This window comes from Lissotriton helveticus, chromosome 2_1 (assembly GCF_964261635.1).
Source record: "Lissotriton helveticus chromosome 2_1, aLisHel1.1, whole genome shotgun sequence".
Taxonomy (NCBI): domain Eukaryota; kingdom Metazoa; phylum Chordata; class Amphibia; order Caudata; family Salamandridae; genus Lissotriton; species Lissotriton helveticus.
In genome coordinates this window covers 973,522,205-973,539,478 of record NC_136059.1, presented here as the reverse complement: position 1 = coordinate 973,539,478, position 17,274 = coordinate 973,522,205, and positions in this window count along the sequence as shown.

Below are 17,274 nucleotides of genomic sequence, written 5' to 3'. Positions count from 1 at the left end.
AAAATCATTTGGATAGAATCCTGAAAAATTAAACAGAAAAAGAACAAAACAGAAAAAAGCCTTATGCGCTTGTGGCCTTATCAATTATAACCAAAACTAAATGGAATAGTTTGGCAATGAAATTTACAATTAATTTCCTATATACATTTATACAAAACATGAGGTTGGGGAAAGTTCTGCTAGACGCAGTAGAAGGTGCAAGAGTGCGTGCTCAAGTGAAAGAAAAAAATAAATGAAAAAAGAGAAATCCAATTGTTTAAGATGCTAAGGTATTATTCCCTTAGGGTTGAGCCTGCCCCGCGTATATCAATCATACGATTTGTTTATAGTTTTCAAGGAAGGGGACAAGGGAAAAACAGCGGTACTGGCATCACAAAATGGGGGTAGATCGTCGACGTTTCGACCCTGACACTGCAGAGGGAGAATCAACACCTCAGCTACGGGTCTTCCTCAGGACGGGGAGGGTGGAAGGTGGGGGAGACCTAGGCTTCGTTAGGCAAGAAAAACCCTAACAATGAGGTAGGCCACCAATTAAAGGTGTGTTCCTACAAAATCAAATTAATTGGTTTGTAACTCATCCTTAGATGCAGAGTTCACGTTGCAAAATGTCAAACACCACAGGTGCAATTAGAGATGGTCCAGCAACGAGGTGAAATAAATATCACCCACATACGGTTCATGCATCCATGGTCCAAATCTGTATCGGATAATGAATATCCTAACAACGGAGCACGAGGGTGTCAGCGTCTCGACATCTCAACAATCAATGACAGCTGCTGAAAATCATCAGAGTCAGAATTTGTATTGCTGCAGATTCTGGCTCGACGTTCACTATAGTGAATGAAATGATATAGAAAGCAAAATGTAAGAAAAAATTGGGTTCTAATCTTGTGGAAGTAGACATTGCTCCGGAAAGTTATACAGGTGAAACTATAGAAATATTGGGGTATAGAAACCTGGGGGTCCATTAGGATGTAGGGAGGATCCCCACCACCCCCATCGTGGTGGCGATCTGCCCTACATCCTACCCCGCCCGCCACCCATTTCCCCCGCCAAATAAGTATGGCGGGGGACCCCGGCGGACGGGAAGACTGTTGGCCGCTTTTCTGCCTGGTCGACGAGTCGACCGGGCAGAAAAGGGTTTAATATGGTGGCTGTGTCTGCTAGACACGGCCATCCATATTAGTAAGCAGACGGAGAGCAGCCTTCCCGTGGCGGCGTTGCCACCACGGAAAGGCATGCAGGGTTCACGGGCCCCCAGGTAGTTGGGGGGTGCACATGGGGGGTACCTATGGTACCCCCTGCATATGCATGCACACTGCGGCAGGCACCAAGTGGTGCCTGCCACTTTGTGCATGCAAATGCACAACATGCATTTTTACCATTGCGGCAGGTGCTGCTGAAATCACCGCCTGCTGCAATGTTAAAAATGCGTGATGCGCCCACCAGTGTGGCGGGCACATCCTAATCCCCCCACGGGACCGTCGCACATATGGCGGGTGGTCCCATTTTCCGTCAGGATGGCGGGTGGACAAAGTCCGCCCGCCATCCTAATGATGCCCCTGGTATTTAAGTTGAAGAATAGGAAGACCATAGGTAAAATCTATGCTTCTTAGAAAGGTCAATCGGTATTAGGATAGAAGGATCAAAGACATTTGAAAACTATATTAAACCCCAATGGTGTTGAACAAGTGTTCAAGCTTGAAATCATGGTCATTGCTGTCAATCAAACTATTTGCATTGAGATGAGGGGGAGGTTATTGGGAAAATAATGTGTGATGAGTTTCCCAAAGTATTTGGTGGAGGATGGAAGGTTTTGAACACAAAAAAGTTTTGAAGGAGGATGCAATACTCAAGATACATAAACTCAAGAATATTCCTATGGCTGTAAGGGAAGAGGTAGAAATTGAATTGGAACAATTATTTAGGATTGGTATTAAAGAACCGGTTAAGCTGTCAGCGTGGTTAACTCCATTAGCCATTGCGAGGAAAGCTAATGGCAAGATTAGATTATGCATATGATCTTCATCATCTCAATGCAAATATTTTGATTGACCAATTTCCCTTACCTAAAATCGATGAGATGTTAACCACGACAAGGGGTATGGAGTTCTCTGCTATTATAGACCTATCACAAGCATACCATCAAATTCCTTTATGTGGAGATAGCAAGAAGTACACAGCATTCATTTCATATGTGCTATCAATTTACAAGGATGACATTTGGCTTAACTTCCACTACTGCTGTATTTCAACATCTGATGTTTATTACTTTTGGGAGAGTGAACCAAGTGCGTGTATCTCAAGATGACATTCTGGTGATGAGAAAGGACAGCAATGACCATGATTTCAAGTTTAAACAGGTTTTGTCTTTATTAGACAAATATGGCTTTACTGTGGAGTATGCTAAATTCAAATTCTTAGAAAGGCAGGTGACATACTTGGGGCATGAGATCTGTGCAGTAGGAAATGAACCTAAGAGCAAACTAGCTGAAGCTATTAAAGATGCACTGAGTCCAAAAAATAAGGAAGAGATCAAATAGTTCCTAGGGCTGATTTAATTTTTCCCCAAGTTTGTTACGAATTTCTTTATGAAGACATTTCACATTAGACAATTACTTAAGGCCAAGGTTAAATTTGTATGGTCCGAGAGTTGCAAGCACGAATGTGAGGATGTGAAGAATGAGATTTGTGAGGCTCCTACCTTCCAAGGGTTTGACCAAATGGGTAAGAGTGTGATTACAATGTATGCTAGCAGCTTAGGTATTGGGTCTGTATTGTCACAGTCTAATAAGGGAGGAAGGGAAGTAATCACTGCATACGTTTTTCCAATCTTTGTCACCAGCGGAAGAAAAGTATGAGTTAATTGAAAGGGAAGCATTGGTGTGTGCATGGGCAGTAGAACTTTTTTGTTCATTCATTTGGGGAAGGGAAGTTACCATTAAGTGTTACCATAAGCCACTAGTAAAAGTGTTGACTAAGGTGGGTATGAGCCATGTATCCTCCAGGTTAGCCCCAATTTATATGAGCTTATTCGATTCCATCTACTAAATAGAGTATTTACCAGGTAAAATAATTCTGTAGCGGATTTTCTAGCACTTATGCCTATTCAGATTTCAGAAAATCAAGATGATTTGTTAGATTAGGTCAAAGATGCCCTGGTATTGGATAATGGGGTGCAAGCATATAAAAAAAAGAAGAGTAAGATAAAGAGCGTAATAAGGACTTAGGGGGAAGATCTACAAGAAAGTGCCGCAGCACTGCACCGCAAGCCCTTTGGCTGCGCCACGCTGCAGCACTTTCAGAGCACAGGAATGCAACATATCTACAATGATTTGTCGCATTCCTGTGCTCTCCCCAGCGCTGGCACGGAAACAGCAGCCAATGCGCCGGCGCAGGCACCCTTGCACCATGGTGCAAGGATGCCTGCGCCATGGGGAGATTGCTTTTGTGAAGGAAGGGGTCCCTTCCTGCACAAAATCAATCACTGCAGGCATTTTCCTCTTTCAATGCGTGCTGTAGAATGCAGCACGCATTGAAAGAGGAAAAAACGAGGAGAAATGAAAACATTTCTCCTTGTTTCGCTTGGCTACGCCACCCCTATGGTGGCGCAGCAAATTGACGCATTTCCAGGTTTACGATTTCCCGTAAATCTGGAAATGTATCAGTGGACATGGGTGTTGTGTGGGAACACCCACAGCAACACCCATGTTCCGCCCCTAAAACGCAAAGTGCTGCATGAACAGGGGCAATATTTACAACCCCAGATTAAGTCACTCAAGGTGACTTTACCTGTGCTTTTAAATATCCCTTAGCAGGCTGCGCCACCGGAGCGTCACGCAATGTGATGCGCCGACGGCGCATGGGGCTTGTAAATCTGCCCCATAACGCTTAAAAAAGTAATTGAATACGTAAAAAAGGATGGCCATCAAAGGGTGAGTTGAAAGAATTGAGGACATTTTGGGAGGTAAGGAGTTAATTAACTTACAATGATCTTAATGCATTGAGAGGGGAAAGGCTGGTTCCCCTGGAGGCTTTAAGGAAAAGGATTATTACTTTGGGCCATGAAGGACATTTAGATATCATAAAGACAAAAACAAGTGTTAAGAGTGTCTACTGGTGGCCTGCTTTTGATGTGGATGTGGAAAGGGAGGTAAGAGAGTGAGGCATATATGTGTCAGCAGATATAACACTCAAGACATTAAGGCCTACTATGAGTGATTTTACGTATCCTGGATCTCTGTGGGAGTGTGTAGCAGTGGGCATCATGGGCCCATTGGGAGTTCAGGGAAGTACATTATTACTCTCATGGATGTGTTTTCTAAGTGGCCAGTAGTGAAAATCATCAAAAAGTTAAACACAGACACAGTACTGCATTTTTTTGTCAAATGTCTTTCTTAGTGAAGGTACACCAGCTGTGATAATTGGTGACAATGGTGTGCAATTTACATCTAACAAGATGAAACCATTTAAATAACTGTGGGATTCTGCATAGAACAACTTCATTGTATAATTCCAGTAGGAACAGAATGGTGGAATGCTACAATAGAGTGTTGAAAGCTGCCATCCAACTAGCATGCAGGAACAATATCCCTTTGGAAGTACAGAGTTTTAAAACATTATGGTCATAGAGAGTCACTGAAGGTGAGGCTACAAAATTCTCACCTTTTGAACTGACGAGGGGGACAAAGCCAAGATCGAAGTGCAATCCTGGATGGTTGACCTCTTTGAAAAGTGTGAGATGATCAGCATTAGAAGTTAGGGATTATTTATTGCAGCAACAAGACAAATATAAAAAATATTATGATAACATTTCCAACAGAAAACATACAGATGTGAAAGTGAGTCAATGGTTGAGGATTAAAAAAATTGGAATAGTTTCTAAAGGAAATAGTAAATATTTTGAACCTCAATGCATCATTCAGACGATGAAAAATTCAGTGAGATTAGAGGATGGAAAATGTTGAAATGTTAAAAGAGTAGCAGTGTGTGAACCAGGAAAAATAAATAAAGAACATAACAAAAGATTACAGTTAGACCACAAGTATTCTGCTGCAGTAAAAATCTACCATCGAGCAGTATGCAAACCCCGTGCGGCATTTTACGCCCTACAATTCCGTACCAGCACTAACCCCTCCAAAACTATCTTTAAAGCCTTGAAAGATCTCACTTCTAAAAAAGTGATTTCGACTCATCAGGGCTCTATTGCCCACTGTGAGGCTTTGGCTGCATTCTTTTTGGAAAAGGTTCAGGCCATCTATAGAACCTTTCCTATGGCGGCTCCCCCTGCTGTTGGCCCCCTTAAGCCTCTTACCTTGGATGTGTTACACTCCTTCCCGAGATTAACATCGGTGAGCTTTGGTAAGTTGGCCCAACAGGTTAAGTCCGGATCCCCGGCTGATCCGCTTCGCCCGGCGCTGTTTAGTGACCTACCATCTACTGGTCTCCCTCCGGTTTGCTCCCTTATTAACATCTCTCTGGCATCCGGTGTGGTTCCAGTGAAGTGGAAACAGGCGGTTGTTGTGCCTATCCTTAAGAAACCAACCTTGGATGCCGACAAACCAGAGAACTACCGCCCGATCTCCCTCCTCCCGTGGCCTGCCAAAGTGGCGGAAGCGCATGTCAACTCTGTCCTCTCTGATCATCTCTCACAAGCTGACATTCTGGACAGGACGCAGAATGGTTTTCGAGCGGGGCACAGCACGGAGACGGCTCTACTTTATATGGTGGAGCATTTGCGCTCCGTGCTGGACTCGGGCCAAACGGCGGCGCTGGTGCTATTAGATCTTAGCGCCGCCTTTGACACCGTGGCCCACCCGATCCTTCTGCAGCGCTTGGAGGAAGCCGGTGTCACCGGCCTCGCGCTCCAGTGGTTCCGATCGTTCCTTGCCAACCGTTCTTACTGCGTGGCCGTTCCACCCTACCAGTCCGCCTTCCATCCTCTGGAACTGGGGGTCCCCCAAGGCTCCTCGCTGAGTCCCACATTATTTAATCTGTATGTGAGACCGCTGGCTGAGGTTGTCAGGCATTGGGGCATGACTATGGTGTCCTATGCCGATGACACCCAGCTAGCGGTTACTATCAGCGGGGATGCGGAGGTGGATGCCCCCAGATTCCAGGAGGGACTTCGGGCGGTGGCCAGCTGGATGACCTCCAACTGCCTCCAGCTGAACGCAGGTAAGACGGAGGTCATGATCTTTGGTAAGCAGACGGAACTCTGGGGCGACAGATGGTGGCTAACGGACCTAGGCCCTACACCAATCCCGGTCGTCTAACTGAAAAACCTTGGGGTGTGGCTCGATCCATCTCTTTCCTTTGAATGCCACACTAAGCGTACGGCTGCCTGCTGTTTCGGCATCTTGCGGGGTCTTCGACCCGTATTAAAATTCTTTGATGCGAAAACCAGGCAACTTGTCATCCAGGCCACCGTGATGTCACGCCTTGACTATGCCAACGCCTTGTTATTGGGCGTAAATCAGGCGGAACTCACTCGCTTGCAGCGTGTCCAGAACGCAGCAGCAAGAGCGATCGTGGGCTTGCCCAGATTCTGCTCTACCTCTAACACCTTGTGCAGGCTGCATTGGCTCCCGATTGCCCGCAGAATTCAGTTTAAGGCTCTCTGCGTTGCCTACAAAATTATCAAGGGATCCCCTGCTTTAATTCTTGCCAACCTCCTGTCCCGCTATATTCCTGGCCGTGCCCTAAGATCCTCTGATCTACAGCTTGCTGTGGTCCCCCGGTTTAAATGTTGCCGGGCCGGGGGCCGCTCCTTTCAAGTGCGAGCTGCTGCATTATGGAATTCCCTTCCTTTTGAGATTCGTGCACTCAAGGATCTGTTCTCCTTTCGGCGGGCTGTAAAAACTTTCCTGTTCCCTTAGCCCTGTTCTTTTTTCTTTATCTGGCTGTGTTGTGTTACTACCTGACGGGCGCCAGGACGCTCCTTTGCTGGAGCATCTGTGCGCCTAATAAATTTACCTAACATAACATAACATAACAAGTTGGAACAAGAGAAGGATCAAGAAATTTGGAGAGGATAGATGTTGGGATGGATGAAGGAGCATCTACGGTTTGCGCTGAGAGTGTTTCTGGGAAAGAAGTTGGAAAAATTGATGGTATTGAGGAAAGACCGAGGATGGTTATAAAGTGGTCTATAGGACTTAGGGGCATATGTAGGTAATTTTCATTTTGCGATTCCCAAATAGCGATTTTTAAGGAATCGCTATTTGAGAATAGCAAAATGGAATGTAGGTAAACATTCGCAATTTTTTTTCGAATCTTTAACATTCCTTATTTGCGATTAGCAAATTGCGAATCGCAATTAAGGAATGAGTGTCCCATTCATTCCTATGGGCCAAAAGGCCCATAGGAATGAATGGGGATACATTCTCAAATTGCGATTTTCTGTGTGAAAATCGCAAGTTGAGAATCGCAATTCCAATGGTGTCAGGGTGTCCAAAGGACACCTGTTGCACCCTTGGAATGTGCCTGCATGTCTTTGCGCCACATGGCACTTTGAATTTTTTGAAAAAATGCATTTTTGAAGGAAATCGCAAATTACCATCTACTTGAAGTAGGTGGTATTTTGCGATTCCATATGCAAAAATCGAAATTTTTAAAGCACCCCTACATAGCATTTAAGCAATCGCAATAATCAAAATAAGGAATCGCAAATTTTGCGATTCCTCATTTTGCTAATTGCCACCTACATATCAAAACGCCGCTTGCGATTCGCAAACGCCAAAATTCGCCAAATTTCGGCGTTTGCGAATCGCAAACGGCTACCTACATATGCCCCTACATTCTTAAAATGTACATGTATTATTTGATACTGAACAAAGGATCAACTTTTAGTTAACATGTATTATTATAGTTGTGCTCATGTTATTATTATGTTTTTTAAGTTTTTTCCTGTATGAGAGGGAGATGTGTAGTGCATGGGAGTTGTGGAATATAGAGATGTCATAGTAGAATTTGAATAAGTCATAATGTGTGTCACCTAGGAGACAGGGATCGTGCTGGTGGGGACATGACAGTTGGAGTTGGAGAGACCAGCATACGGTTCCTGTGTTCTGCCTAGTTGCAATAAAGTGCTTTCTTTTCTGCAAGTGCGTAACGTATTCACTACAAGGAGGTTCATGTAACATTCCACTTACAGCAAAAGACAGAGTGCTAGCAGCATCACTGTTTAATTAACGGGCAGTAATGTGGCCGTTCTTATTATGCATGGATGTTGCAAATATAAATACATGTGTTTTGAAATTAGAACATAAGTCTTTCTTATTATTTGTTTTATTTCCTAGTGCTGTGAGGACTTCCAGAATCGGCAACGGCATTTAAATGTAAAAACAAAAAAGAAATGTTGCCTTCTGACATCTGGAGAAGTTAATGTTTGCTGCTGTGTTATTTTATTTAATGCTTCATATTGCATTTCTGCTGCTTCTAAGCACTGGACATAGCAGATGTTACACCTACACAATTTAATGATATTCGGTGAACCTACCTCAGAAGGATGGATGGTTGAGTGTACTTTGCTGAATTCAGGCGTCTGACCTAATGATCACATAATTTAAGCATCAAGCAATATTGTTTAGATCCACTAAATGCACATAATGAGCATGTGTATGTATGTGTTAGCATCTATTTGTGGCTATATGTTTCAGTAATGCATATTAAGTGGGGTTCATCTGTAAGCTGAAGGATTCTGTTTAAATCTTAGTATGTGTATCGCAGCCTTTACTCCTTATGGAGCTGACAATATGATTTCACTGACTTGACTATGGGACACTTGTAATTACCGTACAGAGGCTGCAAGACCTGGTAAAGCAATACTGAGTAAAACATTAGATATTAAATATTTGTTAAAGCAAAAACAAAGATGTTAATGAAAGAAAAGGTTACAATGGATACAGACTATAGTGGATAACAAATAACGTATAGCTCCACACAAATGTTTTACATTTTCCTGAACAATGCACCACCTTGGGTGTTCTGTTGTGTTGTTTTTGTATTCTCTCTGGATTAAGGGTTTAGTATAATGAGTGTTACTAAAAAGCACCTTTGCTGATTTACAGCTGCCTTACAGTGCCACTCGTAGTAGGCAGTAAAGTGTGTCACTCAGTGGCGGCTCTTCCGCTTTACAGCAGTCATATAAAGGAAAAATAAAATGAAAATAACTTGATGTTGTTATCATTTTATTTTGTCCTGCTGCGGCACCTTTGCAGGGTGGGACGGGGCTGCCCCAATGACAGAGGAGCAGAGGCAGTGGTAAGCACACTCTGTCAGTGTGCATGAATGTTTGGCCGGCCAGACATTCATGCACACTTTGCATGTTCTCCACCCAGGCTGTATAGCAGCATGAGTGGAGAACATGCACAGGCTCCCACTCCCTTTCTGAGCACCGAACCATGGCGCTCAGACCAATCAGAACGGTACATTGCAGTGTTGTGATTGGCTTAGGGGAGCCTGGGTGTGATTCCTGTTTCGGCCAGAGGAGGGATGAAGGAGGGAGACGTGGCGAGGAAGCGACAAATAGGTAATTTATTTTTTCTTCTTTTTTTCTACCCACCCCCTATCTATGCCGGCTGGAACTGGTGCCACACTAGAGTTGGGAAATGCAAATTTGGGTCTTCGACTGGGTGTGCGAAGAAAGGCGGTTAGCACAACAAGCAAAATCATTTTGGATTGTGATGTCGATAATCCTCAAACCATTACTGCCTTCACGCTTTTTACCCTTAAATCCCATAGGAAATTTGGTAGTAAATCAATGACGGTAACTAAGGCAGTTAGTGTTAGTGGCAGTATTCCATCCAAAGTGGCAACTCAGATTGGAATTCCTCTAAACAGCATTCTGAGTGAGCCGGTGTGTCTTTGAATTACTGGGTCTGCAAATTCTGGACCTGGTAATCCTGGTTCTACAAACTTCAGACCTGACATCTTAAAAACATTTAAAATGTTTTTGTTCTCTTAGAGCTGAAGCATTTTTTACCATCTTAATGCACATGTAAAATATAAAATATTTGGTGCTTGTCAAGAGCAAATAAATTAGATGTAAACAGTTTAGCGCCGATATTTTATGAATTAACTCGTGTGTGAGTAGTGCTCAAGAACCAACTGAAAAAAATTCTTTTGAATTGTGAAATAGTTCACAGTGATTACTCATTGAACTTCATAAATATAAGCACCCATGCGTCCCAGAAAGCTATTAAAAATGTGGTGAACTTTAGTTAAAATTTCAATGATTGGGGGGGCGTGGCCAAGATGGCGGCGGAGTAGGACGTGTTTCAAGTCCTCTCCGGCCCCAGGCCCTGCATAAGCTTTGAATAGCACGGCGCCACGGCTCTATTTTGGCGCCTGGTCCTCTGGGCACTACGGCAGAGGGTTGAGCAGCAGAGGAGTGCGCACCGGGGCCCCGGGTGTCCTCTGAGCAGCTCCGACGTCAGAGGCGGCTGCCGGGACTGGAGCGGTCCAGCGAAGCCGGCGCGGGCAGAGAGGCCCGGGACCTCCCGAGCAGCAAGCGTTGGTGTGCTCCCTCGGGCAGAGAGGTGAGGGCCGCCGGTGCCGAGTGGCGACGGGCGGACGCTAGACAACGGCAAATACACCGAGCCTCCCTAGTGGGGGAGGAGCCTATTGCCGACGAGCGTCCAACGCCGAGGGCGGCTGCCCTCCTACTCGAGGCCGTGGTCCGAGGCCTAGCGAGGGGACCGCTTAGAGTTGCCCTCTGGAACAGTGCTACGGAGCGGACCCCTGGACGGAGCACCAGCTTTCCAAGAGAGGCGACTGCCCGGGCCTCGCGGGCGTGAGTGCGCCTGATTATTGCGGTGATACCGGCGGCCGGCGGACAGTGGAGAGAACAGGTCCATGTAGCGGTGCGGTTGAGTGGAGGCGCCTGATCGGGTAGAGACGGGCAGATCCCGACCACGAGGCATGGTGAGGGGGAGTTGGACCTGAAGGTGGAGATTGGCATCTGATGCAGCGGCGGCCTGGTGATCGACCGAGGGGTGCCAGTGTACATTGCTGAGACGGGGCCGGACTGTCGCAGACTGTGAGGGCCCCGACATTGCTGGCTCTACACTCATACCCCCTGGAGATAGGTCACGGTCGGAACGCGATCTGAGTCGAATAGCTGCCGGGATTGGTGCCTGGTTTCACCGCGCCCATACCAGCATCGTGGCCTGTGGGGCTCCTACCCACGTGTCTTCATCTGTGGTGCAACTACGCAGCAGCGTCTCTCCTGGCCGTGGGGACTGGACAGGTGTGCCTGGGATTCCTTATTCTGGGAGTGCTTTTTCTGCTTGTGCTACGGCCTGAGACCGTGTTGAGCGCCCTGGCCCGCCGGAGTGGACGCCTTCTTGAGCCCTTGTGTGGATCTGCTTAGAGGCGGAGGAGTGCGATTCGTGGTGGCCGGCGGGGCGCTTGGAGAGAGCCACGATGTCTAACGCTCTGCGCAAAGGGAAGACCGGGAGGGATGGTCCATCGAAGAGCACTCAGCAACCGGCTTCCCCTGGCCCGAGCTCCTCTCCTAATCGCTCCGATGACGAGGCACCGGCCACTAAGGCGTTTATGACCGACCTCTTCAAGTCCATTAAAGAGGATATCTCGGACCTCCGAGCACAGTTGACTTCTGACCTCCGGGAAGTAAGGAGAGACGTGGACGCCGTGGGGGAAAGAGTAGCCACACTTGAGGATCACGATCTCAATATGGCAAATGACGTCCACCAGTTACAACAAGATGTGCTAAGACTCACAGAACAGAACTTGGACCTACAGGCCCATGCGGAGGACTTAGAAAACCGCTCCAGGAGAAACAACATTCGCATTCGAGCGGTACCGTGTGATGGGGAAGCGGGGGACCTCCGCGGTTACGTCCAGGACCTCTTCCGCCAGCTTTTGGACGACGAGGAGGTGCATGAGATTCGCATGGACCGGGTCCACAGAGTTGGACTACCGCGTAGAGGTGGGGGCCCGCCGCCGGACATCCTGGTATGTGTCCACGATTTTCAAATCAAGGAAAGAATCCTTAGGAAAGCACGTGACACTCCCTCTCTGCAGTTCCGTGACCATCGTCCGCAGCTCTATCAGGATCTGGCGGCGTCGACTCTTCAGAAGCGGCGGGAGTTCAGGCCAGTCACGGCGTTTCTACGTGAACACAACATCACCTACTCATGGGGCCATCCATTCCGCATAGTCTTCCGCTGGCAGAATAAGCTGGCGCAGATTCGCTCGCTGCAAGTGGCGAAAGATCTCCTGGGCATCGGGGATGATTCTTCAGCTTCGAGGATGGGCAGCCCTTCACCAAGGTGACGACATCGATCCTCCTCGTGGCACAGAGTGGGATCAGCACCGGACCGTGGGCGGCCGTATCGAGCAGCCAGCCTACAGGAAAGAGGGGAAGCGGTGGCCTCCGTGGCCTCTGCAACGTTGACGTCTTCACAGCAGAGCTCTGGAGCGGCCTGACTTGATGAATACGGGCCTAAGGGGCCGGAGAGGCCCGAGTTCCGTGGTCCGAGGGTATGCAAGTACTTTGTGTGAAGACACCCCGGACCGTGGCCCTGGGAGACCCTCTTGAGGTCTCTCACCCCCCTCCCAGTGACTTTATGGTGCGCTGCACTGTTCTGGGACGTTTCAGGTTCAGTGCTTTCTGTTATTTTCTGTTGTTGTTCTGTTTCCGGGTGTGGGGTGGGGGGTGGGGGGTCCTGAGGGGGAGGGTGGCACAGGGGGTGTTGAGATTTGGGGTGGGGGGGGGGGTGGGATGGTGGTGGTGTCCGGAAGCCGTGTGTACAGAGTGCTGTTGGCAGTCGAGGTGCCATCCTCTAGCGTCTGTGGCAAGGGCCCTTTTTCTGGAGCACTCACTGCCCCATGCATGATGGCGCGCTATTTCACTGTCCTTGGCTGCTTAGGGACGAAAGGCCTGGAGCTCCTGGTTGGGTATGGTGTTGTTCCCCGGAGAGAGACAGGGGCCTGGTCATTAATGGCGATGTTTCTACCCAGTTATCGCCAGTATGGGTTACCTTGCAGGAAGACATGTGTGCCTGGTTCTGGAGGACCTGGAGATGTGGATCTGGTGACGAATGGGGGGTGGAGGGGGGGATGTCAGGGGAAGCTTGGAGTTGGGCCTAGCCCGGATACGTGTGCTGTGAGAGTACCACTGGTCGAGGAATGGGAGTGGATCATGCTGGTAAGCCTTCAGAGCGGAAAATTCCATTGTCGCCATGACTATTAGTGTGGGAACCTGGAATGTAAAGGGTCTCAACTCCCCGCAAAAGCGCCAAAAGCTCTGGAAGTACCTGTCGGATCACCATCTTGATGTGGTGGCTCTCCAGGAGACCCACCTAGCCAGGAAAGATGAACTTAGACTACGGCACCGACACTTCCCCCTCATCTATAGGGCGTCGGCATCCACCAAACACAGGGGGGTGGCCCTCATGTTCAAGGCTCCTCTGCACTTTCAACCTCTGGGGGTGAGCGGGGATAAGGATGGTCGATGGCTAATGGTGAAGGGGTCCCTATATGGCCGGCTATGTACTTTTGTAGTTGTGTATGCCCCTAATGCTGGACAGAATGGGTTTTTGCAGGACCTGTTGGATAGGGTGGGACAATTCGTGGAGGGGCATTTGTTCCTCTTGGGGGACTTTAACATGGTTTGGAACAGAGACATGGACAGTTCAGGAGCGCGCCGGGCAGACGCGGGGGTTTTTTCAGTTGAGACTCAACGTCAAATCGAGGCTTTGGGATTGGTAGACAGTTGGCGATTTTTGCACCCCCATACTAGGGACTATACATTTTTTTCTTCTGTACATCGTTCTTACTCCCGTATAGATCATGTTTTTATTAGTCAGGCCCTCAGGGGAGATGCCCAATTCTCCAGTGTCTTTCCGATCTCGGTATCTGATCACAGCTTGGTGGTTTTTGGTCTGCAATGGCATGTTGGGGGAGACGGTTGGCGAAAGTGGTACTTTCCGGCGGCATTGACGCGGGATGAGGTCTCTTGTAAGGGACTGCGGAAAGCTATAGGGGACTTCATGGCACATAACCCGCCCTCTGATACCTCAGTGTATGTCACTTGGGATGCGTGCAAGGCCTCACTGCGGGGCACATGCCTTGCCCTTAATGCCAACCTCAATAGGCTTCGGAGACAGGAGAGAGAGGCCCTTGAAACGGAGCTTGCTCTTTTGGAACAGGCACACAAGTCCAACCCATCTAGAGTGACCCTCCGTCCGTTGACGGCGGTGAGAGGGAAGTTGAGAGCCCACTATAATAATCGGGCTGAGTTCACCCTCCTCCGCCTCCGCCGCCTCTCCTACTCTCAAGGGAACAAGGTGGGGCGGCACTTGGCCCGGCAACTCCGCGATAAACGCGAGAAGGACTACATTGGGGGAATACGGGATCCTACGGGTTCTGTACGACACAGTGATGCGGACAAGGCGGATCTTTTTGGCTGCTTTTACGCTGATCTCTACTCGGGTGATGCCCTTGACCCAGAGGCTCAATCTGCGTTTCTGCAAGGTCTCCCGATACCGCAGGTCTCCAGAGAATGGAACAACTTGCTGGATTCCCCCATCACTTGAGAAGAGGTACTAAACGCCATCAAGGCTTTAAAACTTCACAAGGCACCGGGCCCGGATGGCTACACTGCCCTGTTTTACAAGACGTTTGCGTCGGACCTCTGTGATTTCCTGGTCTCTCTCTTTAATGCCATGGCGTCGGAGGGTAGAACCTCTGAGACTATGGCCGAAGCTTTGATTACCGTCCTCCCCAAACTGGGGAAAGATCATACCGAGTGCGCTTCTTATCGGCCGATAGCGCTCCTCAACCTGGACGCTAAGTTGTACTCGTCTATCCTCGCGGGGAGGCTACAGGACTTGATGCCGGCTTTGGTGCAGCCGGACCAGTCCGGCTTTATAAAAGGACGGCAAACTCACGACAACTTGCGACGCGTGGTCCACCTGATCGAGAAGGCTAATAGACTTCATATCCCGGCGGTCTTGGTGGGGCTCGACGCGGAGAAAGCTTTTGACCGCGTCGACTGGGGCTTTTTACATCGCACCCTGGAGGCCTTTGGATTTTCCCCCCGCTTCATAAAAATGATTGAGGCTAATTACAACAATCCTATGTCTAGAGTGATGGTTAATGGCCATAGATCCGGGCGCTTCCGTCATTCACGTGGAACGCGTCAGGGTTGTCCTCTCTCCCCACTCCTCTTCGCTCTAAGTATCGAACCGTTGGCAATTGCGATTCGGGAAGACGACAATATCTTGGGCCTCCCCTTCTTCAGTGAACAGCATAAGATTTCGTTATTTGCGGATGACGTACTGCTCTCGCTTAGAGATCCAGTGATGTCATTACCATCTGTTCATAAGGTGCTCTCTGATTTTGAGACGGCGGCGGGTTTCAAAGTCAACCTCACCAAATCGTATATTCTGAACTTGACTCTTCCCCCCGAAGAAGTGCTCCGACTGCGGGCGCTCACCCCCCTGTCATGGTCGACGTCGTCTTTGCTGTATCTGGGAGTCCATCTGACATCTACTCTAGGCGCCCTATTTTCGGCCAACTTTACACCAATGTTGGCGATGATACGCACTGAACTTGAACGGTGGAAGCCGAGGTACATTTCCTGGTTGGGTAGGATACACGCGATCAAGATGGTCCTACTCCCGAAACTGCTGTATCTCTTCCAGGCATTGCCCTTACCGGTGGAGTTAGACTATTTCCGTCGGCTTAAAACTATGATGTTGAAATATGTGTGGCAGGGTGGCCAGGCACGTCTTTCATACGCAGTGCTTCGTCGTCCGCGAACGGAGGGAGGGGTGGGATTCCCGGACATGCACTTGTATTATAAGGCGGCGCAATTGAGGGTACTGGTTGAATGGTCGCAACAGCTTTCGGAAAAGCACTGGCTCCATATGGATCGGTGTGTGGCCGGAAGGTCCATTTGGGATCTGGCCTGGAAGCCTAAAGCTGACCGGCCCAGGAATGCATATATTAGCACTCCGACCAGCACGGTGTTAAAGGTCTGGGACACACTTCGTGGTGACGACCGATGGACTACCTTCCCGTCTCCATTTACCCCTATACATTTTAACCCGGCTTTTCCTCCGGCTTTGACTAACAGTCCCTTTGACGTTTGGAGGGAGGGTGGTTGCCGAGCTCTGACTCACCTGTTTCATGGGGCGACACCTCTCACCTTTCAAAACTGTATGCGAGATTATGGAGTACCACCCACTGAACGCTTTCGACACCTTCAACTCTTACACTGGGCGACGTCGACTGCAGTGGGGGACGCCGCTACTCGGCCACTGACGAAATTTGAGGCTTTTATTCTCCACACGTCTACGATGAAGGGAACGATCTCCTTCATATATAGGTTGTTACTGGACACCGCGGTTTCCCCCCGCCCTCGTTACATGGACCACTGGGAGGCTACCCTGGGCAGGGACATTTCTGACAGCGAGTGGAGGAGCCTTTGGAGGGATGTAGCGGCACATAACCATTCCACAGATCTTAGGGAGGCTCACTTAAAACTTCTGTATGACTGGTATCTTTATCCCTCTAAGTTACATCACATTTTTCCGACCACCTCAGATAGGTGTTGGCGGGGCTGCGGTATGTTGGGGGATTTCCGCCACATTTGGTGGGATTTCCCCACCATCCGACCTTTTTGGTCCGAGATCTTGTCCCATATTAAGGACGTGCTGGGTTATCCGGTTCCGACTTCAATGGATTATGTACTGCTGGGACTTAGGGACCCTTTGTTGGAACATCAGACTAGAGCTGACAAGCGCATGGTATGGCTGTGTTTAGGAGCGGCCAAGCTGACATTAGCGGCCGCCTGGAAGAACCCATCTGCGCCGGCCATCTCGCTCTGGCACGCGCGTCTGTGGCGGCTGCTGAGTATGGAGAGAATGTCCGATATATTTTTGGGGAATTTTAAAAACTTCATGTTTACCTGGGGTCCCTTGGTTAGATTCTTATCCCGAGGTCTGCCATCTGCGGTCTGCCCCTCAGCAATACGTGCATTACACCTATTTCAAATCTAACCGTTTCCATATGTGACGTTGTGATGAGTGGATGTTGGTCACCACCACCGGGGGAAGGGTGGGGGGTGGGGGGCTGGGGGACTTGAGGGGTGTTGGGGGGGAGTTATAGTTTGTTCTTAGTTGCGACATGCTTTGCTTGTGGAAGTGGCATTTGTGACACTCCTGTATAAAGGAGCTCCTCGTTAGGGGCGCCTTCTCTGGTGATCCTTTGGCCATTGGCTACAAACTTGCCGCACCCTCG